The sequence below is a fragment of the Grampus griseus genome (assembly GCF_964374135.1).
Source record: "Grampus griseus genome assembly, chromosome: 2".
NCBI lineage: Eukaryota > Metazoa > Chordata > Mammalia > Artiodactyla > Delphinidae > Grampus > Grampus griseus.
This window is the reverse complement of record NC_139018.1, coordinates 174,270,926-174,295,049: the sequence shown is the minus strand read 5'-3', so window position 1 is coordinate 174,295,049 and position 24,124 is coordinate 174,270,926. Positions and strand designations below refer to the sequence as shown.

At 37.8% G+C, this 24,124-nt stretch overlaps 1 protein-coding gene across 6 annotated transcripts in view; it reads right to left on the bottom strand.

The window, feature by feature from the left end:
- Nucleotides 1-24,124, bottom strand: part of ZNF438 (zinc finger protein 438) — a 171,404-nt gene that overhangs the window by 97,877 nt on the left and 49,403 nt on the right. For 3 of the 6 annotated variants that reach the window (XM_082681416.1, XM_082681419.1, XM_082681415.1), the window contains one exon: nucleotides 12,800-12,882. The exons of 2 other annotated variants lie outside the window; for them this stretch is intronic. The gene's annotated coding sequence lies outside the window, so the exon portion shown is untranslated. Of the gene's footprint in view, nucleotides 1-12,799; nucleotides 12,883-13,793; nucleotides 13,840-24,124 lie in introns of all 6 variants that reach the window. One more of the 6 variants, XM_082681414.1, reaches the window with a different exon arrangement.

Genomic DNA, 24,124 nt, shown 5'->3' with positions numbered 1-24,124 from the left:
CATATGGTAACTTGGTTTAATTTTTAAAGAAATGGCCAAACTGTTTACCAAGGTGGGTGCACCATTTTACACTCCCGCCAACAATGCATGAGAGTTCCTGCTTCTCCATATCCTAGACATTAGACAGCGTCTGTCTTTTTGACTTATGGGCATCCTGCTGGGTACAAAGTAGTTATCTCACTGTGTTTTATTTATTTATTTATTTATTTTTGCGGTACGCGGGCCTCTCACTGCTGTGGCCTCTCCCGTTGCGGAGCACAGGCTCCGGACGCGCAGGCTCAGCGGCCATGGCTCACGGGCCCAGCCGCTCCGCGGCATGTGGGATCTTCCCGGACCGGGGCACGAACCCGCGTCCCCTGCATCGGCAGGCGGACCCTCAACCGCTGCGCCACCAGGGGAGCCCTCACTGTGTTTTAAATGTGCATTTTCCTACTAACTAATGATGCTGAGCACACTTCCATGCGCTTATTCGTCATTTATGTATTGTTTGATGAAATATCTATTCAGTTCTTTTTCTCATTTTAAAATTGAGTTGTTTGTCTTATTATTGAACTGTTAAAGTTCTTTATATGTTCTAGACACAGTCCTTTATCAGACATGATTTGAAAATATTTTCTCTGTGGCTTGTCTTTTCAGTTCCTTAACAGTGTCTTCCGAAGCACGAAAGCTTGTAATTTAATAAAGTTAAATTTATCAATTTCTTCTGTTATGTTACATGCTTTTGGTGTTACATCTAACAACTCTTTGCCTAATCCAGGGCCATGAAATTCCTTCTGTGCTTTCTTTTACACATTTTACAGTTTCAGCTCTTACATTTAGGTCCATAATTAACTTTGAGTTAAGTTTTGTGTATTGCTGATTTTTATGAGGAAGTTCATTTTTTGGCATAAGGATACCCAATTTCCACAGAACCATTTGTTTAAAAGAGAACCTTTTCCCTACTGAATAGTCTTAGCAGCTTTGTCAAAATACAATGGACCAAAAATGTAAGGTTTATTTCTGGACTCTTGATTCCACTCTACTGACTCGTACGCCCATCCTTATGGCAAGGTCACAGTGTCTGGGTTACTGTCGCTTTATAGTGAGTGTTAACATTGGGAAGTAACAAAGTCCTCCAACTTTGTTATTTTATTCGTTTATTTTAAATTTTATTTTACGTTATATGCACTAATGAATACCATCTTAAATTCTGAAAAAAGACAGATGTATTTATTTACATTTCACAAAAATAAAATAAATGATATTTTAAAGGTATTTTTAAAAGAACATATTCCTCTTAAGATTTGAAAGTGACAATCACTAATATATTCCCCTAGGAATAAATATTAAAGTAAGCCTCTTCATTCCCTACACCCACAACAACAAACATTTATTGAATGCTTACGACATGGTTCAAAGTTAGGTACTGAAGATACAGAGATAAGTAAGACACAGTTCCCCATTTTGTACGTAAATAGAGAATGATGGTGCAGTATATTAATAGCAACAACAGAAATATGTACAAGGTACAGTGGAGGCAAGGGATATTAACTTTAATCAGATTTGCCATCATATAATAAGTTTGTTTCTGAAAACATGGTTTAAATTTTTTGACTTTTTTCAAAGTGAGTTTAAAAACACCGCAGAGGCTAGTGTATACAAAAGCTTGGAGTAAGCAATCCTTGCATAAAATAGAGGTTCTCTCAACTAGTGAGAGCTTCTAATTTGTCCTTTGTTTTAAGGTTACAAAAGGAATTTACACTAATGGAAAAATTCAAACAAAACAGAAGTATTTATAGTAGAAAGTGAAAGTCTCGTTTTACCTCCAATCCACCCTACTCTTCCCACCACAGGTAACTTCTGTTACGCTTGGTCAACTGATCGTTCAAAGCTATAGAAGATGCAGAGAGTAGGAACTCTTGAAATAAATCATCAGAGAAATCTCATACCTTGCTTTAGACAGAAAGAAGCCTCAGCCTCTTTCCCACTAACCATGACATCAGAATAGCTAGCAAGTCTTAAACATTATTCTTTTTCCTTCTATGTCCCATCCTATGCCCTAGAAAAGGTGAAGATGAAGAAGCAAATGGACCTAAGCAGTAGACCTGAATAATATATACGTGTGTGTGTGTAAAGTTTATAGTTACCAACTCCTGAAACTTGTTCTACAAGAGATTTTAATAGGTGTTCTTAAAAAAGAAAGGAAGAACAGAAGGAAGCCGGAGGAAGGAAGGAAGGAAAGAAGGAAGGAAGGAAGGAAGGAAGGAAGGCAGTGGGCATTTCCGTCAAATATAGTTGGGAAATACTAGGTTAAATAAAATATCAATATTCACTGAAATGCTCTCACCTTACATAAAATTAGCCAACCACCACACTCTTTAATCGTGGATCACTTAGTGATATCTTAAAAGCCAAGATCGTCACAAAAATATGGGAAACAAGCACTGGCTATAGTTTCCCCTTCATTATCACACTTCAGTTTATATAGCTGAACAAATGGGCATATTCAGAAATACGCAGAGGGCCACATAAATTTGCTACTGGCCAAAAGACTAAAAGAAAGTCAGCAGACCGTCTTAAGATTCCGTCCTTACTGTGTTAGAAAAACTGGTTTCACTTCTTTGCTGTATAATTCTTCCCTTGGCTGTTTTATACAATAAAAGGATGAAACTAGAGACAGAAGTCTGGCTCTAAAATTAAATGCACTAAAGTATTTGTTTTTAATAATAATAATAAGGAAATACAGTCCAAGGATCCCAATAAAAATTCTACCCATGTTTAAATTTGCTTTACAAAGCCAAAACAAACTGGATTAAAGGAGTTTGGGATACTAATGTGACAATTGCTTTACTGCGGAAGAACTTTTAAGGGGTTAATAAGAAACTGCTGTGAAGTTATATTTGTCTATAGTGACTACCACCACCACCATCTGTGCAAAAAGGAGCTGTCAATTTGGATCTATCTCCTTATATGTTAGACTTCAAATCGAGATGTAACTCAACAGTGAGAGCTGTTAAACTTGCCACTGAGATTGGATGGGGCCTCTATCACCAACGTGGAGTCATGAATGGTAATTTTTCAATGTGTCTTATTCCTGCCTTCCTGCTGAAATTTTAAATGGGTGAGAAATTTGGGAGGACACTCCCTACTGAAGTGGATCCTTATGGTAACTTAAAGAGCTGCTGTATGTCCTTGGTGGAAGCTGTTTTGAAATTCCACTTCAGTAAAAAATAAGGAACAAATAAGTCACCAATGGAGAAAGGTCTCCATCGTATACTTAAGTTTCTTGTTGCTGTTTCTTCACCGCTGTTGGGAACACAAAGTGTGATCATGATCACCCATATATATAAATGTCAAAGAGACTCACTCCTTCCTATCTGAACCCCAACCATTAGTTTAATGCCCGACTCAAGCTTCCTTGATGAAATCTCTCACTGCTCTCTAACTCAAGTGAAATGACTTCTCCATTAAGCCACCTGATTCTCGTTCAGGCCTCTCACATAGCCCATCATCATTTTTATGGACCTTAAGTTGCTGTTTAACCGGCCAGTGTACAGATCCTGTGTGTTGAGAAGTCTGGACTCCCGGTGGTAGGACCAAAGTCGCACACGTCTTTGGAGAACACACAGTGCCAGGCACGATGCCGTGAATGTCGGCATTCTCTAAGTATCTGTCCACTAATTAACATTACCACTGAGTGCTTTATGACGGCCCTAGGAATAACGATATGGGAGAAAATATAAGCATCTTCCCATCATGAGAATAATAAATGGGCTTACTGGTCTTAGGAAATGTTAACAGACTATCTATAATTTAAGTAATTTATGACTAAATGTCCTTGTTCTCTATGACCAAGTAGTAAGAGGAGAGAGGGTTACATTGTTAGACACATGCTTAATCACGCACAGACGGAACACTTCCGAATCTACAAACGTAATCTACTTCATTCATTCAAACAACCCTCCATCGAAAGCCACCTGCGTGACAGGCTGTCTCAGGCAGCCTAAAAGGGAATGAGAAATATCAACAGGCATGCTGACCCCTAAGGCAGATTCAAACAGAATCAATCTAAAAATTCCTCCACCCACCTTCATGGAAAACCATATTACACATGGGAAGGTGCATAAAAAATATTTTATCTCACTGCTTTAAGCCATGTAAACAGCTTTGGCCAGCAAACTTAAATTATTCTAGAAACTCCTTCAGAGAGACATTGTTTCGATTCTATCCATCCCCAAACCCCAAGTTGACGGGTGGGTACATGGCAATGCGCTCTAAACAACACGAGCAAACTTACCCAGGGCTGCGTCTAAAGGGCAGCTCGTTACCTGGATGAGGCCAGTGTTGGAATAGGTACGCCGGGTCCCTACCAATTCGTCAGCAGCCGCTGACACATACGGACGCTTCACAGGAGCGTAACATTTTCTCCCGAAACTCAAGGGGAAAAGGCAAAAATAGAAAACCTTTTGCCAACCACGAAAATGTATATTTAAAAAGTTGTGGAATAAAAGTGAGCTGCTATATACTTTAAAAACCAGAGAAAAAGTAGAAAGTAAGTATCTCCCTACGCTCAGCTACAACCTCCTGAACTGAATTGAAGCAGAAATGTTGCCGTTTCAGCTAAGCAGCTTTACATTTGAGGCAACTTAAAACACACTACCAATCACATAAGCTAAAAGTAAGGCAGCGGCATCAAAATGTACCCTTTGCTAATCAGAACCCATTTTTCAAGTGTGCTTTTAGAAGGAAGAACGTAAGTCTTCACTAGATCAACGGGCTTTCATTTACCTCGAAATTCACTAAACCAGCAATCGGCAGATTGTTAAATCGACACAATTAATTTGACAACAAACTTGATTGTTGGCTGCTAAATGTGAATTTTAAAACTAATATGTTAGTGCTCTGTTCTGGTTTCAAATCAAAGGGATTTCTTCTGGGATTGAAAAGTAATGAGCATGTAGCCTATCTCACCGACGAAGGAGTGATTTCTAATCTTTAAAAACAGGAGGTCCGCCTACACGATCACCTGGGACAAACTTGGCTAGTGCAACCCGGCGAGAAGGTTATAGGAGCCTGGGAATGTTTAACATCAAGAAAGGAATTACAGCTCAGTAAGATCAGAGGGAATTACACAGGAAATGTGAACAGTAACCCTTTCATATCTCCGTACCCACTGCTACCGCCTGTGATAAATGGGGTCCTGCTGCCACCCAGCAATGCGAATACACAAGCCAACAGCAGAAGGGGACTGGGAAAAAGCGATTTTACACACACACACACACACACACAGCATAAACTCACAATGACATGATAAAATCATGCTGCTGCAGGAAAAAGCCTTTAGCCTTTCTGATGGCCACGTAGGCACTCTATCACTGCCTCATCCGACAAGAGGCCTAAGTAAAAATCCCAAGGAAACTTGAAGAATCACGCGGGGGTGGCGAGGATAGAAGAGTCGGCAGACTCTTCGTAAGTAGGGAAACGTGGCTTCTCTGAAGCTGACCAAACAAACAGGTCTCCACCCTGGCTTATGTTTAAACATCTTGTTCCTTGTCAGTCTGTAGGGAAAACATTCTTTCCACAATAAATAACATGCAAACGAATCAGAAATTCTTACTCCATCCGTTATCTACTCTGTGTAAAAGTTTTTTCACTATTGTAAGCCAGAAGCTTAGAGAATTCAACTGATTGTAAACTTTTTTTTTTTTTAAAGAGCTGCTTAGGGATAGTCAAGGCAAGTTAACATAGTTCTAGTTGCTAGTTAAGGAGAACCAAGTGTGACTGTGCAGATCCTGGGCTGCTTCAGAGCCCCGCTGGTCCCCATCTCAAGCAAACAAGCTACTCTTGCCACAGCTGCCTCTGGGAAAGGGGGAAATGCTCAGTTTCTATAAATAGGTGAGTGTGAGATTCATTAAAAAAACAACAAACAACCCACCCCATGGTGCTCGGACAGTAAGGGCATGGCGGGGTAGTGAAGTAAAATGAAGAAGAAAGTGGTATCTCCAGCGGGCTAAGTCTAAAGCACGGACTAGCATTTTACAGGCCACTCTGAGACAAGATTTCACTTTTTCCCTTGGTATAACCAGGATAGAGATGGTTTGCCATAGTGGTCAAGAAATAAATGAAAGTGAACACAGAGATGACAAAGCAAACCACCAATGAAAGTTAAAAGGGTTAGCTTTTTAGAAGTATCCAGAAGAGGGGTTAGCTTTTTAGAACTATCCAGAAGAAGGAACAACAAAACCAAAGATTTGTTTTGTTTTGTTTTGCTCTGTTTTCAGCATGTACCTCTCCTCCAAAGCACACATAGCTTCCCCAAGAAACAACCTGGACCAGTAGTGACTCTGTACAGTGCATGGCACGTCACCCAAACAGCAACTGAGATTTCACCTGTAGACTTCTGCCTGGGCTTCCAAGCAACGATCAGCTCCCCATCACCACGTGGACCACACGGAAACTCAACGGCGCTATCTGCTCACCTGGAAATGAGAGCTCACTTGGAAGGCCTCTTAATCGCTTTAACCCATGTCTCCTTCTGATAAGCATAAAAACTTCATACCTTCTTTGAACGTTATTTGAGATTTCAGAATAATTTAAGTATTTTATAGCCAAAAAGAAGCCAGAACACAAGATAATTTCTGATGGTTTTTTTCAAACCAGGTCCCACTCCAACAGAATTTAGTAACAAACACTTTTCTAAATAGACAGATATTAATTAATACTTGTCTACTTCTCTCTTGAAGACAAAAAGGCCAAATACATCTACAAACACTATGTACTGGCGACAATGAAATGATATTTATTGGGACCTTTGGCATATCTCCGCTTCTTGAGTTACTGCAGATGATCTTTTCAGTTCTTACATTAGGCCTGAAAAAATGCTGGCTGTACTTCAGTATCCGTTCAATGATTCAGCAGTAAGGCCCCTTTTGCTCTTCTGAAGACCACAGAGCTCTGTTACAGTACTCCCTTCCATGTAATAAACGACAGAGGAAAGCAGGTTAATTTCTCAGGACAGAGGCAATAGTAAAAGAGGCAAACTGCAGACGACCTTCACAACAGTTCCGACGATGAAAACAGTAAGAGTATCACCCAATATTTGCACATTCATACAGTGCTTCACACTGTACAAGGCACTTTACGTTAATTCCACCCCACAACTTTATTAAGTGGGTATTATTATCATTTGATTGAAACAGCATAAGTGGCTTTTATAAGATTCCCCAGCTAGTTGAGCAGAAGAGCTGAGATCTAAACTCTTCTGACAGCTGCCCAGACATTAAAGCTTTCTACTTTGTCAGGAAATTTTGAAAATATCTTCATCCAAACTCTAAAGTCAGAGTACACATAATAAGCAGAATCTTTTTTTCTCTCAACCCACCCAACATCGCTCCTTTTCTACCAATTCCCATAAAAACAATCAGAGTTCCTACGACAGCAGCCTTTACTCCTCAGACCGGAATGGCCAAAAGCACAGTGAAAAGCATCTTTCAAAAACAAACCTGCTCACACTTAGGACTTGTATCATGTAACTGTCCCCCAAATAAGGACATCATCACAGGCATGGGCTTTGAAAACCATTAACTACTGAGGAAATGTCTGGGGTTGTCTGTTCTTCATTTAGAATGAGTCATACATGACACATACTACCTGTTCATGCCTAAAAGGTGAGCACATTCCCGGCCTTCTGGCTTAGCAGAGACACTCACTCCCAGGGCTGGGTGGAGAGGCCAACAGCACAGGAACAACAAATCTAACAGAACTAACAGTTACATTCTTAGCAATTCAAAAAATCATTCCAAATGCTTTATTTCTGAAGTCTTATTAAACAATGATGGAACTACTGGCATTAGTAATTTAATGTAAATGTGAGACATATTGACGGTGGAATTTGACTCACGTAAAATCAATGACTTTTATTCACCTCTGAAGCTTATTATGCAGATTATGAAACAAAATTATATGAAAGATGCTAAACATCTTGCCTAGCACATAATAACTATTCAGTAAATACCAGCTGCAGTCAGTAACATTACTGAACTACTAAAAACAAAAGATATAATGCAACGTCATATTTGAGTCAACCAGCAAAACAATACATTCTATGGGGTCTTTTTGTTTTTGTTTTTGGCCACACTGTGGCGTGTGGGATCTTAGTTCCCCAACCAGGGATCGAACCCACGCCCCCTGCACTGGAAATGTGGAGTCTGAACCACTGGACCGCCAGGGAAGTCCCTCTGTGGGTTATTTTTTAACATCTACACAAAACATAAATATCAGGGAAGTCCCTCTGTGGGTTATTTTTTAACATCTACACAAAACATAAATATCTGTTCTAGGCATACAAATATATGCATGTAAGTATTCAGAACAAGATTTGGAAGAATAAAGGGCAAAATGATGACCCAGGGACCGTGATGGTCAAAGGGAACATTAATCCCTTTAAATCCTTGATTTGTAAGGCTTCTTTTTTTTTTTAAAAAAAAAGGTATTTATGTATTCCTTCTATAAATAAAATTTTTAGTAAAGCAAAGTAGAAAATAGATTTACACAAAGTATTATCTTAATAAGTTTCTTCAACTGCATAGTTGATTTCAGTATTGCATGAAAAAGTTTATTTTATTTGTAGATAGAGTCAAAAAGAGGTCTAAGGCTCCTTTTCCCCATTTAGTAACACCATTCAAGCTTTATGTCACAGATTGCCTAATCTTCCTGATTGTTACACTGAAAATACCTGCTTGTGCAAAAAGAAGAAAAAGAAAACCTGCCTTACAATTTTATTACATTTTAAAACCACTCAATGTATTTAATCAAGGTGCAAGGAGGCTTTCAATGTCCAGGAAGCCATAAATCGAAACAGTTTTACATTGAAAAATCACCGTTTCCCCTTGAATTCTGTGTGTGTTTACATTTCATAAACCACATACAGAAAGTCAAGTTGCTGATTCTTTTTAAGGCCATTTAAAATCGTCACAACAATTTCCAACGTCTTGAGGGTTGCTCTAATTAAAAACCTCTCCTCCTAGGCTCTTCCTAGCTTCTAATTCTTGTCTGTACCATTTTGATGCTGGTTTTAAAATTCTAACTTTCCTTCCCGTTCACAACCATAACTTTGACTTTTTCACCCCATTCTTCTTCCTTCAGATCACCTAGATGTGAGCCTATGAACTGTGGGCAAACCAGGTCACAAAAGGTCTTACGAACTCCCTCAAAGAAGCAAATAGCAGGCCTCCTGTGGTTCACGCACCAGGGGAAGCCCCAGGCCCCTGCAATTTACAAATCCAGCTTATAAATTAAAGACCTCCAGTACTGTAAACAGGGACAGACATTTCAACAGATGAGAGGCAGAGAAAGCAGCCTCTTACTTGACCAGGAGGACATTAGGCTGAATAGAAATCTCCACCTCAAGGAGCTGTGGAGTCGGTGTTTGCGGGAAGCAGTACGATCTCTTTTAGATATATTTATAATCCAAGAAAGCCCTTCTCTGTAAATAAATGGGTAATACTATTTGATCAAAAGTTATTTTCCTATAATTTCAAATAAAAATTCTAGATATAATGTGTAGCTAGTATAGGGCAATTTCAACAACAACAATATACATCTGTATTTCTAGCAAATGAAAAGCACATGTATCAACAATTTTTTTCTCCCATATGCTCAGCTATGGGCTCATTAATGTTAAGCTGCTATATCTGCAAACCTCTGAACAATGGCTCCTCCTGTAGCTGGCTTCCTTGATTCTAGAAGCCCCAACCTAGCACCGTGGTGACCCACCGCAGGCTAGCTGTTACCCACCTGCTCTGGGCCTCAGTTTCTGGTCTAATATTAACACTACCTGATAGGACTGTTGCAAGGATTACATAAGTTGTTATGTGTAAAGTACTAGAACAGAGCCAAGCACTGTGCGATTCTTGGCTATTTTTATTATCCTTAACATCAGAAAGGTGTGGCTCTGGGGCCAGAACGTCCGTAAGCACAGCTTACGGCAGCCGCTGCAGGAATCGGTGCCTCGAGACTGCTTAGCTCTTGGCGCAAGTTCACAGTCGCCTGTGTATTCCGTCCTGTGCATTCTAATTACTGATGTCTTCCTGTACGCCTCCGCGTACCTGGTGCTCGGCATGCCTGGTGACGCATCTCACTCTGGACTCTAAATATCTTGAGAACAGGGACTGTATCTACCTCGCCTTGTAGACTCAGCACCTAGTGCGGTGTCTTGCATAGAGTAGCTGCTCTATAAAAACCCAATTGAAACATAGTAAGTATTAGCCATCTATCTGTCTGCCTCACTCAAGCTCAGTTCCTGAGAACAGAGGTTACTGAACGTTGGTTTCTGCATCCCTAGAAGGGCCTACCTCACACTGGCGGTTAATAAAAGCCTACCACCTACTTTTTTTATCCATGTTTCGAATTTATTTTGCATGTTATTTTGACTTATTCACAGCAACTTTTTATTGACTGAAACAAAATGCATTTCTGAAATGAAACAATTCTCTTTTTTCTTTTCCCCTAGAAGCCCTTGATAGAGCAGGAAATAAAACTTTTCAATGACTTTTTAGTCCTCAAAGTGATGACTATAGAGAAAAGAAGCAATGATCTTTTTTCCACACTGTTCTGGATGGAGCCTTTGTCGGGAATCATCCTCCAGAACCTAGCCAGAACAAAGCCCTTCTTCAAAAAGAGTCGTCCTCTGACTGCTGTACAGATTCCATTCAGTCAGCACTGTGTCCTCGCTCTTCCACAATTGTGACATGTTCATTATCTGAAAACTCTCTCTGCCCACCCTGCTTGTGACCATGCCCAGCTCAGCTTAGGACAAAAAGCCTGTTTGGGCGGCCTCCTACTGCTGACCTCATGAAACACAAACTCAGGGCAAGCAGCCTTTGGACCACTCAGGACCTCATCAATGAAAGATCTTCGGCATGACCTTCAGTCTGATGCCTGGCTGAAGGTCGCACAGTGGGCCTACCTCCCAGGACCCTCAATCTCAAAACATGCACACATCCCAGGGAAAAAGGCAAGAACCTTCTGGGAGTCTAGATAGATATCTTAGTTTTCTCAGGGAAAAAAATGGTGATTTCACATTCCTCTGAGTCATTCTATTACTAGATTACTTCCAGGTGTTATGGCGGGACAGTCCACCACAACATGTGTCACTTGCTAATGTCAGGTCGGAGCATAAATACATGAGTCACATATGATCCTTCCAATTCTCCTTACTCAAGGTGGTAAGAGAAGTGATTTATTTCTCTTGACTTTCCAAGATGAAATGAAGCTAACTTCTTTGCTTAAACGAAATAAAAGCTCTGTCAGATGGAAACTCCCTTGCTATCCCTGGTGCCCTGGTCAGGCGTGGAGTTTTAAAGTGAGAAAGCATCTTGGACAGTCATCAACCTCACAGCACAGACCCCGCCTGAGGCCCAGAAGAACTGAGACGTTTGCCATGGTCACAAAGGAAAACAGAGGATCAAAGCAAGACTAACGGTCCTCCTGCATTCTCCTCAGCCCGTTTGCTTTCCACACGCCACACGGAAAGGAGTCTGGCCAAGAACTTCACCCTGACCCGCAATCCTGAAGAGGCTGTCTGCAGCTTCCCCTCACTCCCTGCATTTTGGTAGTCCAGCTACATAATTATCTACTAAAAAAAATATGAGAAATAAAGACAAGCCTTCCAGTTCAAAGTAACAGCTACATTACTATTTTCTTAAAGATATTACCCCTTGCAACCGCTACAGCCTTCTTTCCTCCACACTATTTCCAAGACAAGGCTGCGTGTCCTCTAAGAGCCGCTTCCATAAATAGTCCTCAAGTATATTCTGAAAAAAATGGGAAAGCCCTGTACACAAGCACGCTTATGATAGTGAGGGAATGGAGATGACGCCCACCTGAGAAGGGCACACGACTAGGAGCATCCTAATACTCTATCAGGGACTCAAAGCAAAAGGACGGCCTCTGACACTGAGCAAACATTGAGGAGAATGTAAATGCCATGCCCTGTGCCACCTGGTACCATAACTGACAGGGACATCTCTGAAAACAAGCTTACTCGTCAATAACTGGTAATGTTTCCCTACCCATCACCATAAAATCCAGTAATTCAATAATCCCAAACATATTCTGAATCTTGTACTTTGCCATTGCAAACACCAAATACAAAATCTGATACATTAACTTCAATTTGACTATTTCTTCTTTTTTCCCAGTCTAATGAGAAGGAAAAGGGCCTGAATGTGGGCAATACTAAAAGTGTCTTTTTAAGATATAATACAGAAATAGGTCAAGAAAATGAGAAGTAATGTAATATGGCACAATAGCATATTTTTAATGACTTTCTTAAGGTTCACTTTGATATATACTTGGAAAACATGGCAATTTATTTAAAGTTGTGACAATCTTAGGGTTTTCATAATTTCTATAGCTATAAAAATTAATGAAAATATTTTACAAATTATTTAAAATTACAATTTAATAATAGTCTGAGATAAAAATCTAAGATATCAATGAAAACTGAGAGGCAGATAAGTAAAACTTTATTAAATTTCTCATTTCCTACTGAGGGAAGACAAAAGATACCATCTCATTCTTGACTTAATTATAGGTATGACATAGATTTAACGTTTCAAAAAAACTTAAAAATAATCAGCAGCAGATTTCAAAGCAGGCAAAATTCAAAACCAAATTAAACAAAGATAAACTTTAAATCAAATAGCAAAAAGCCCAAAACACAATGGAAAATAAAAGACTTGTATAAAAGAAACAAGATCAATGAAATAAAACGAATTAAAGATCAATTTTGACAATAAATATAAATGAGTTAAAATACCTGTTAAAAGACAAAGGTTCCTCCCATTAGGTTAAAAAATCCAACTATGAAATCCAACTATGCTCCACTTATAGAAAACATATCTAAAAGAAATGACAAAGAAAGGATAAATATAATAAGAAGTACACAGATACATAGGGAAATATAAACTAAAGTAGCAATATTAATGTCAGCTAAAGCACAAGGCATAAATTAGGAAAAAAGTGATATTATTCTGATAAAAGGTATAATCCTCAATTGAGATACTGACAGTTAATAATACATGAACACACAAAGCAAAACAAAAAAAGAGAGAAATATAAAGAAAAATTAATGGAAGAAATCACTGATTTACATCTTTAACCCTTTGAGATCAGATAAAAAATAATTATAGAAAAGTTAAACAACATAATAAATAAATATTTTAGTATTTTACAAGGAAGACAAATTCTTTGAAAAAGTCTGTGAAACTTTACTAAAACTGATCATAAATTAGTCAATGAAGACATTTAAAAATTAGAATGCTGTGTATCAATTTATTACTAATTAGTACCTAAATTTTAAAAGTAACTTGTAAATTGGAGAAACACTCTCCTAAATAACTACTGGATCAAAGAGAACTCTTGGCATGAAATCACATGCTAGCTTAGAAATTATTTTAATTGAGAATACATATCAGGCACTTCCCTGGTGGTGCAGTGGGTTAAGAACCCACCTGCCAATGCAGAGGACATGGGTTCAATCCCTGGACTGGGAAGGTTCCCCATGCTGCAGAGCAACTAAGCCTGTGTGCCACAACTACTGAGCCTGCGCTCTAGAGCCCGTGAGCCACAACTACTTAGCCTATGCGTCGCAACTACTGAAGCCTGCGCGATCTAGGGCCCACATGCCCCAACTACTGAGCCCACATGCTGCAACTACTGAAGCCTGCACACCTAGAGCCTGTGCTCTGCAACAAGAGAAGCCACCACAATGAGAAGCCCGTGCACCGCAACAAAAAGTAGCCCCCACTCGCTGCAACCAGAGAAAGCCCGTGTGCGGCAACGAAGACCCAACACAGCCTAAATAAATAAATAAATAAATAGATGAGAATACACACCAAAATATACTGGCTATGGCAAAACAGTACACAGAGAAAAACTTAAAAGTCTTAAATGCTTTCCATTTTGTATTAGGGTATAAAATTTCTACCATAACAAAAGGACTCAAAAATATAGTAGGCACAGTTAGAGATTTTTCTTTTTCATGTCACAATGCGGGGTGCAGGGGGAGGTGTGCGTCACAAGATCATTCAGGGACCCAAGATGACTCTATCAGCTTCCACATGGCTTCCATCTCTGGACCTAAGGTGGCTGCTATACCTGATGTAACATCCCCGCCAGCAGAAAGAGAAAAGAGAAAGTCTAGGGCAAGTAGCTTGTCCTTGATGAGGTAACCTTATACACGTCACCAGTCACCTCTCATTAGTCCAAAGCCACACCCTGCTGCAAGAGAAGCAGAGAAATGTAGTTTCTGGATGGGCAGCCGTGTATGTGCTCAGGTAAAATCTAGGAGTTCTATTCCTAACAGGAAAAATAGATCGTAAGTGACACTGGAGTATCTTCTACATATTCTTTCTAGTTAAAAAAATGAAAAGAACAAGAAAACAAAATCAAGAGGGGATTATATGTAATTACTTCATTTTAGCTGGATTCTTCTTAGAGCCAAAGACACTACCAAATATCAATTAAAGAAATTAGAAAGGTACATCAATGAATTTTAAGGATGCTAGGGTCCCATTCCAATACATCAAATCATAGGCTAACTACACTGAGAATTAATCTACTCTCTTTCCTTGTTTAAGGATATTTAATTCACATATTTTTATTTATATTGTGTATACTGATTTATCTAAATGGAATTTTCAGGTCAACTCAGTTTCAGCCTTACACAGAGAGGTCTTCTAACATTAGTCAGAAGTTAATGTTTTGTTAGTAAATTAACTTTCAAATTTTTGGAATTTTTTTCAAAACAACATTATTGAGGTAAAATGTGTACATTTCAATGAATTTTACAAACATATACATATATCCATATAATCACCACCATAGTCGAGATATAGAACACACTGATCAAACCAAAAGTTTCCCCTGAGCCCCATCCTGGTTAAACAAACTGTAGAGATATAGAACACACTGATCAAACCAAAAGGTTCCCTTGAGCCCCATCCAGGTCAATCACACTCCATCCTCAGCCGCAGACAACATGTCTGTTTATTGTGACTATAGATTAAATCTGTTTGTTTTGGGGTTTTTTAGCATCATTTCTGGTATAATAATTGTGGGCAGTAAATGGAATCAGAGAGTTTGTATTCTTTTGTGTCTGGCTTATTGAACTCAGCATAACGTTTCTGAGATTCATTCATGTTGCTGTATGTATCAGTACGTTGTTCCCTTTAAATGCTGAGTAGTATATTATTACATGGATATATGCCACAATGTGTTCATCCATCCACTAGTTTATGGACATTTAAGTTGCTCCCAGCTTGAGGCTATTATGAATAAAGCTGCTATGGACATTCATGTACAAGTATGTGTGTAAATATATGTTATCATTTCTCTTAGGTAAATATTTAGTAGTAAAATTGTTGTATGTTATGGTAAATGTTTAACTTTATAACACACTGCCAAACAGTTTAAATGGTTTTATCGTCTTACTTTCCTACCAGCAATATATGAAAGTTCCATTCTAACACTTGTTCTTTTAATTTTTAATTTTAGCTATTCTGATGAATATACAATGGTATCTCATTGTTTTGGTTTGCATTTTTCTGATGTCTAATGATGCTGAACACCTTTTCCTGTGCTGCATTCATTATTTTCTTGTGCCTAGATTTTTAACTGGGTTGTCTTTTTAATGAGCTGTAAGAGTTCTTTATATATTCTGGCTACAAGTCATTTGTCAGGTATATGTATTGTGAATATGTTCTCTCTGTTTAAAGATCACCTTTTCATTTTCTTAACGATGTCTTTTGAAGAATAGAAGTTTTAAATTTTGATGGAGTCCCATTTGTCAATTTTTCTTTTATGGCTCATCCTTTTTGGGCCCCAAGAAATCTTTGCCTATCCCAAGTTCACGAGTATTTTCTCCTGTAATTTTTTCTTGAAGTTTTATAGTTTTAGTCTTTTATATTTAGATCCATGATTCTTTTCAAGTTATTTTTATATCTAGAAGAAGTAAGAGTTGAGGTTAATGTTTTTACATTTAATATCCACGTGTTCCAGTACCATTTGTTAAAAAGACTATCCTTTCCCCATTGAATTAACTTGGCACAACTGTCAGAAATCAACTGACCATATATGTGTGGGTCTATTTGGATTCTCTATTCTCTATTCCATTGATATATATGTTTATCTTAGGCCAAGACTACCTTGATCACCGCAGCTTTAAAGAAGGAGCTTTAAAAAGTAGAGGAAGTCTTGAAATTAGGTACTAAAAACCTTCCAATATTATTCTTGTAAATACATGTTTTAGTTTTTATAGGTCCTTTGTATTTTGATATAAATTTTCAATTTCAATTTCTAATTTTTCATTGCTGGTATATATACATAAAACTGATTTTGTGTATATACTCTGCGTCCTGCAAGCTTGCTAATAAATTCAATGACAAATTCTAGTGGCATTTTAGAGATTTCTTAGCATTTTCTCTATACATGATCATGTTGTCTGCAAATAAAGACCTTTTATTTCTACCTTGCCAATGTGTATGTCATTTGTTTCTTTTTATTGCCTGTTACACTGGCTGGGGCCTCCATTACAGTATTAGATACACATATGGAGGAGATGGGCATACTTGTCTTGTGTCCTGTCTTAGGAGGAAAGCACTCCATCTTTTGACTTTAAATAGGACTTCAGCTAGAAGTTACATGTAGATGTCTTTCGTCAGGTTAAGAAAATCCTCTTCTGTTTCTAGTTTCCTGACAGATTTTATCACAGATGGCTGTTGAATGTACTCCAATGCTTTCTCCTGTAACTACTGACAGGATCATATAGCTTTTTTCTGTTAAAGTGATGAACTTATGCTAGTGAATTTTCCAATGTTAAACCAACCTTGCATCCCTCGAATAAACTCATTTTTAATATCCTGCTGGATTTGACTTACTAATGGTTCGTTCACAAAATGTGTCACCTATGTTCAAGAAGGATATTTGTTTATAGTTTTCTTTTCTTGTAATGTCTTCACCTAGTTTTGATGTTAGCATAATGCTAGTGTCCTAAAATGAGTTGGGAAGAGTTTCCTTTTCATCTATTTTCTGAATTATTTCTCCTTCGAATGTTTGATAGAATTCATCAGTTAAAACATGTATGGGCCTGGAGTTCTTGGTTTTGGTTTGGTTTGTTTGTGTGGGAAGGTTTTTAAGCAGGAATATAACTTCTTTAATAGATACGGTGCTACTCTAATGTTATCCTTCTTCCGAAGTCAATTTCATTACATAATTTGTGCCTTCCAAGGAATGTATCCATTTTATCAAAGTCGTCAAACTTATGTACAAAAGATGTTTGTAATATTCTTTCTATATGTTTTTAATTTCTGTACAATCTGTAGTGATGTCCCCTCTTTCAATTCTGACATTATACTTAGTAACATGTGTTTCCTCTTTATTTTTGTTGATTAGGATAGCTAGAGGTTTAATCGTTTTCTCAACGAGCCTGCTTTTGGTTTCCTTGTTTATCTCTGTTGTTTACCTGTTTTCTATTTCATCAATTTCTGTTCTTTTGTTTACTATTTCCTTCCTTCTACTTACTTTCGTTTTAATTTGATCTTCTTTTTCTACCTTCTTAAGGTGGACACTTAGATCGTTTAAAGATTTGCCTAAGCACTGCTTCACATATATCCCAGAAATTTTGATGTGTTTTTATTGTGATTCACTTCAAAACATCTTTTAATCACCCCTCCTTTTTTTTGACCAATGTGCTAGTTAGAAGTATGTGGTGTAATTACAAATGTTGAGGATTTTCCAGATATCTTTCTGATATTGATTTCTAGCTTAATTATATTGTGGTCATAGGATACACTCTGCATAATTTCCATCATTTTAAACTTAATGAGACTTGTTTTATGTATTAGAAGATGGAGGGCTATCTTGGTGGATATTCCATGTGCACTTGAAAAGAATGCATATTCTGCTACTGGTGAGTGGAACGTTCTGTAAATGTCAGTGAAGTCAAGTTGGTTTACAGTGTTGTTATGTGCATCTATATCCTCCCTGATCATGTTTCAACTTTTTCCATCAATTACTGATATGGGTATTAAAATCTACAACTACAATTGAAGATTTGTCAGTTTCTTTTTTTTTCAGTGCTATCAGTTTCTGCTTTGTGTATTTTTACAATGTAGTATTGTGGAATTTAAGGTTATTATTTCTTCTTGACAAATTGGCCCATTTATCATTATTATGAAGTGTCCCTCTTTAACCTTCTTAATTCCACTTGTTATGAAGCCCACTCTGATATTACTATAGCCACTCCAGTTTTCTCATACTTCGTGCTTACATTGTATACATTTTCTACCCTTTTGTTTCTAACCTATTTTGAAGGTTACCTTGGTTTTTTATCCAACTTGACAATCTTTGCCTTCTGATTAGAGTAGATCATTTACGTTTAATGTGATTACTGATATGACTGAATGTTGTCCTACCATATTGTTACAAGTTTTCTATTTGTCCATCTAGTTTTGGTCCTTCTCCCCTTTTTTCCTGTCTTATTTTGGATTAGTTTTTAGGATTTCACTTCATATCCACCATTAGTTTCTTATTAGTTAAAACTCTTTTTTAGCTATTTTCGTGAATACTCTTTAGATTAAGACAACCTACCTTCAAAAAATATACCACTTCATGTATAAGACCCTTATGATATGTTTCCTTTCCCCAACCCATTCTTTGAGCCATTGATGTCATACTTTTTTTTTTTTTTTTTTTTTTTTGCGGTACACGGGCCTCTTACTGTTGTGGCCTCTCCCGTTTCGGAGCACAGGCTCCAGACACGCAGGCTCAGCAGCCATGGCTCACGGGCCCAGCCGCTTCGTGGCATGTGGGATCCTCCCGGACCGGGGCACGAACCCGTGTCCCCTGCATTGGCAGGCGGACTCTCAACCACTGTGCCACCAGGGAAGCCCTGATGTCATACATTTTACTTTTACATATGTTATAAATCTCACTAGATAAACACTGTCATTATTTTTTATTTAAAGAGACATTTATGTTTTAAAGAAACTGAAACAGGGAGAAAAATTTTTTTTATCAACATATGAACCACTTTTAGCATTCTTTATCCCTTTGTATAGTCCAATTTCCACCTGGTATCTTTTGCCTAATAAACTTCCTTCAATATTTCTTGTAATGTATGTCTGCTGGTCATGAGTTGTCTCAGTTTTTGTCTAAAAAAGTTCTTATTTGGCCCTTATTTTTTTTCTCCTTTATTTTGTATTTTTACTGGCTGTAAAATCCTAGGTTGACAATTTTTCTAGCACTTGAAAATTGCTATTAAATTGCATCCTGGTTTGCACAGTTTCTGATGACAAGTCTGCTGCCGTTCTTGACTTTATTCCTTTGTATGTAATATCTTTTTATTCCCTCTGCCTGCTTTTAACATTTTTCTCTTTATCACTAATTTTCACCAATTTTCTTGATGTACCGTGTGTGTGTGTGTGTGTGTGTGTGTGTGTGTGTGTGTTGTTTATCTTGCCTGGGCTCTGTTGAATTTCTTGGATCAATGGGTTTATATTTTCTTCAAATTTGGGGAAATTTCAGCCATTAATATTTTTCTCTTTCACCCTCCCTCTAAATCGTGAGACTACAATTACACTTATGCCCATGGTTATCATACTATAGGCAACCAAGGTGCTTTTCATCTTTTTCAATCTTTTTTCTCTCTATGCTTTTGGTTAAATTCTCACTATGTTTTCAAGTTCACTGAGCTTTTCTCCTGAAAGAGCTAACCTGCACTTAATCCCATCTAGTAAAATTTTCGTTTCAGTTACTATATTTTTCTATCTCTGCCCGTTCCAATGTTTTCTTTTTTCTATCTTCTATTTCATTCCTCATTATGTGTATGTACATGAGCCATATTTACAACAGCTGTTTTAAAGTACCTATCTGCTACTTCTATCATCTCTGTCACTTCAGGGTCTATTTCTATTGGCTCCTGGTTATGGGGTTTTTCTCCTGCTCCTTTCTTCATTAGTGATGTTTGACTGGATGCAATTCACTGTGAATTTTAAGTGGCTGAATGCTGGATTTCTTGTGTTTGTTTAAACAGTGTTGAATTTCTAGCAGACAGTTGTTACTGTGGATTAATATGATTCTTTTGAGGCTTAGTTTTCAGCTCGTTCACGGCTTGTATAGAGGAACCTTTACTCTAGGGCTCAACCTTACAGTGACCTGGTACTTTTTCACTTCTCATGAGATATCCTTTTGGGGGCTTCATCCTGTGCATGGTTTGGTGTTCAGCAGATCCTCAGGAGCCCCCCTACGGAGATTTCAGAAATACTTTCTCTGTCCAACACCCACCTCTCTAGGAAGGTGAGATTTCAAATGAATCAGGCTTTTCTATCCTGTCTCCTTGCTACTTCCTTCCCTGCTCCATAGTAAGAGTCAGGTACTTCACTTTTAAATTTGGTTATTGAACTTTAAAAGCTGAAAGGAGAACTGATCTCCCTCTAAGAAACCTACTGAGCATACCTTCCTAGGAGAGGGGGAGGGTAGATAAAGGGTATTTATTTAGATTCTTTTTTCCTTAGGATTGAATACAAAAAAATTTACAAAAATTGAATAGAAAAAAGTATTTATTTTGTTACTCTTATTCTTAAAAATACTTGTGCTTTATTATTTGTGTGGGTAGATACCTAAGTAAAGGCTTAAAATGAAGCTCCTCTAAACCATTAAATAGCTTATTTTATGGAGAATAAAAGAAAGAGCAGATGTTTTAGGGGAGGTTGAAGAGAGGTAAGTTGGTGGTAGGAAGCAAATGTTTCCTCCAAGGCTAGGCTGTCATGAACTAAGTTGGAGTATATAGTTATCTGACAGTTGTAATAACATTAATAATCACAAACTATATCTAGAAAATTATGCAGGCTCACTACTGAAAACTGGAAAAGGCCAAAAATATAAAGATGAAAATATATGCCATCTATAAATCTATCACTTAGAAGATAACAACTGTTAATATTTGGCATGTGTCCTCACAGAGTTTTGCTAAGCATACACATACATACGTATATACACATTGGGTGGGCCAAAAGGTTCATTTTTTTCTGTAAAATGGCTCTGGTAGTACTCAGCTGTCTTTAACTTCATTGGAAACAATTTTGTTAGACTGTATGTGACAGCTGTCATACCAGAGTGCATTTAAAAAAAGACTCATCAAAACTGGTGAATTTTTGTGTAGCCATTTTGATATCAAAGATGGCAGGAAAAAAAGCAACATTTTCGGTATATTATGTTTTATTATTTCAAGAAAGGTAAAAACGCAACTGAAACGCACAAAAAGCTTTGTGTAGTGTATGGAAAAGGCCCTGTGACTGATCGAACGTGTCAAAAGTGGTTTGCGAAGTTTCGTGCTGGAGATTTCTCATTAGACGATGCTCCATGGTCGGGTAGACCAGTTGAAGTTGATAGCGATCAAATCGAGACATTAACTGAGAACAATCAACGTTATACCCTGTAGGAGACAGCTGACATACTCTAAATATCTAAATCAAGCTTTGAAAATCATTTTCACCAGCTTGGTTATGTGAATCGCTTGGATGTTTGGGTCTCACGTAAGCAAAAAAAACCTTCTTGACCATATTTCTGCATGCAATTCTCTACGTTCTGAAACATAATGAAAACGTTCCATTTTTAAAACAAACTGTGATGGGCAATGACAACTGGATACTGTACAACAATGTGGAACAGAAGAGATCGTGGGGCAAGTGAAATGAACCACTACCAACCACACCAAAGGCCGGTCTTCATCCAAAGAAGGGGATGTTGTCTATATGGTGGAATTGGAAGGGAGTCCTCCATTATGAGCTCCTTCGAGAAAACCAAACGATTAATTCCAACAAGTACCGCTTCCAATTAGACCAACTGAAAGTGGCACTCGACGAAAAGAGTCCAGAATTAGTCAACAGAAAACACATAATCTTCCATCAGGATAACACAAGACCACATGTTTTTTTGAGGACCAGGCAAAAACTGTTCCAGCTTGGCTGGGAGGTTCTGATTCATCCACCATATCACCAGACATGCACCTTCAGATTTCCATTTATTTCGGTCTTTACAAATTCTCTTAATGGAAAAACTTTCAATTCTCTGGAAGATTGTAAAAGGCACGTTGAACAGTTCTTTGCTCAAAAAGATAGAAAGTTTTGGGAAGATGGAATTATGAAGTTGCCTGAAAAATGGCAGAAGGTAGTGGAACAAAAGGGTGAATACATTGTTCAATAAAGCTCTTGGTGAAAATGAAAAATGTCTTTTATTTTTACTTAAAAAACTGAAGGCACTTTTTGGCCCACCCAATCTATACCTCACAGGACTGCTGTGAGGACTAAATTAGCTAAAACATATAAAGCAATTAGAACACAGTAAGCTATGTATGTGTTTACTCTCGTTATTAAGAGGAAAAACGAGTAACTAAAGAGGCTCTGAGTGGACCTGAGACCATTTCAAGACCTGAACTTTCCAACATCATCTGTACATAGCTCAAATACCTCTTTAATTTGACAGAGAGAAGTGTACTACATTTGAGAACTGCTTTTCCCTTTATTGATTATTTCATTACTGGCTTTAAAGGAGTGTGGATATATTAGTCTTCTGCCAAGGTCAGGTGTAAAAATTAGTCTAACTGCCTCAGTGCCAGAGACTGAGAAGCATGACACGTGTGCCATGATCATGTCACCTTCACCATCGAGAAGGTACCACTGGCCATCTCTCCTCCTAGGAGGATCCCTGGCTCAATTCAAAACAGGAATAACAACACAGGACATAATCCGAATGGTATGTTTTAGGTCAGCACAGCCGTTTTGTGTGAGGTCAAAATGGTAATCAAGGAGAAGGAGTCAAATATTTGAAGAGATTATAGTTGAAAACGTCCCTAATATGGGAAAGGAAATAGTCAATCAAGTCCAGGAAGCGCAGAGAGTCCCATATAAGATAAATCCAAGGAGAAACATGCTGAGACACATATTAATCAAACTTTCAAAAAATAATACAAAGAAAAAATATTAAAAGCAGCAAGGGAAAAGCAACAAATAATATACAAGAGAATCGCCATAAGGTTAACAGCTGATTTCTCAGCAGAAACTCTGCAAGCCTGAAGGGAGTGGCAGGACATATTTAAAATGATGAAAGAGGAAAACCTACAACCAAGACTACTCTACCCAGCAAGGATCTCATTCAGATTTGATGGAGAAATTAAAACCTTTACAGACAAGCAAAAGCTAACAGAAGTCAGCACCACCAAACCAGCTTTACAACAAATCCTAAAGGAACTTCTCTAAGCAGGAAATACAGAGAAGGAAAAGACCCACAATAACACACCCCAAACAATTAAGAAAATGGTAATAGGAACACACATATCGATAACCACCTTAAATGTAAATGGATTAAATACTCCAACCAAAAGACACAGACTGGCTGAATGGATACAAAAACAAGACCCATATATATACTGTCTACAAGAGAACCACTTCAGACCTAAGGACACATACAGACTGAAAGTGAGGGGATGGAAAAAGATATTCCATGCAAATGGAAATCAAAAGAAAGCTGGAGTAGCAATTCTCATATCAGACAAAATAGACTTTAAAATAAAGAGTATTACAAGAGACAAAGAAGGATACTACATAATGATCAAGGGATCAATCCAAGAAGAAGATATAATAATTGTAAATATTTATGCACCCCACATAGGAGCACCTCAATACATAAGGCAAATACTAACAGCCATAAAAGGGCAAATCGACAGTAACACATTCAAAGTAGGGGACTTTAACACCCCACTTTCACCAACGGACAGATCATCCAAAATGAAAATAAATAAGGAAACACAAGCTTTAAATGACACATTAAACAAGATGGACTTAATTGATATTTATAGGACACTCCATCCAAAAACAACAGAATACACATTTTTCTCAAGTGCTCATGGAACATTCTCCAGCATAGATCATATCTTGGGTTACAAATCAAGCCTCGGTAAATTTATGAAAATTGAAATTGTATCAAGTATCTTTTCCAACCACAACATTATGAGACTAGATATCATTTACAGGAAAAGATCTGTAAAAAATACAAACACATGGAGGCTAAACAATACACTACTTAA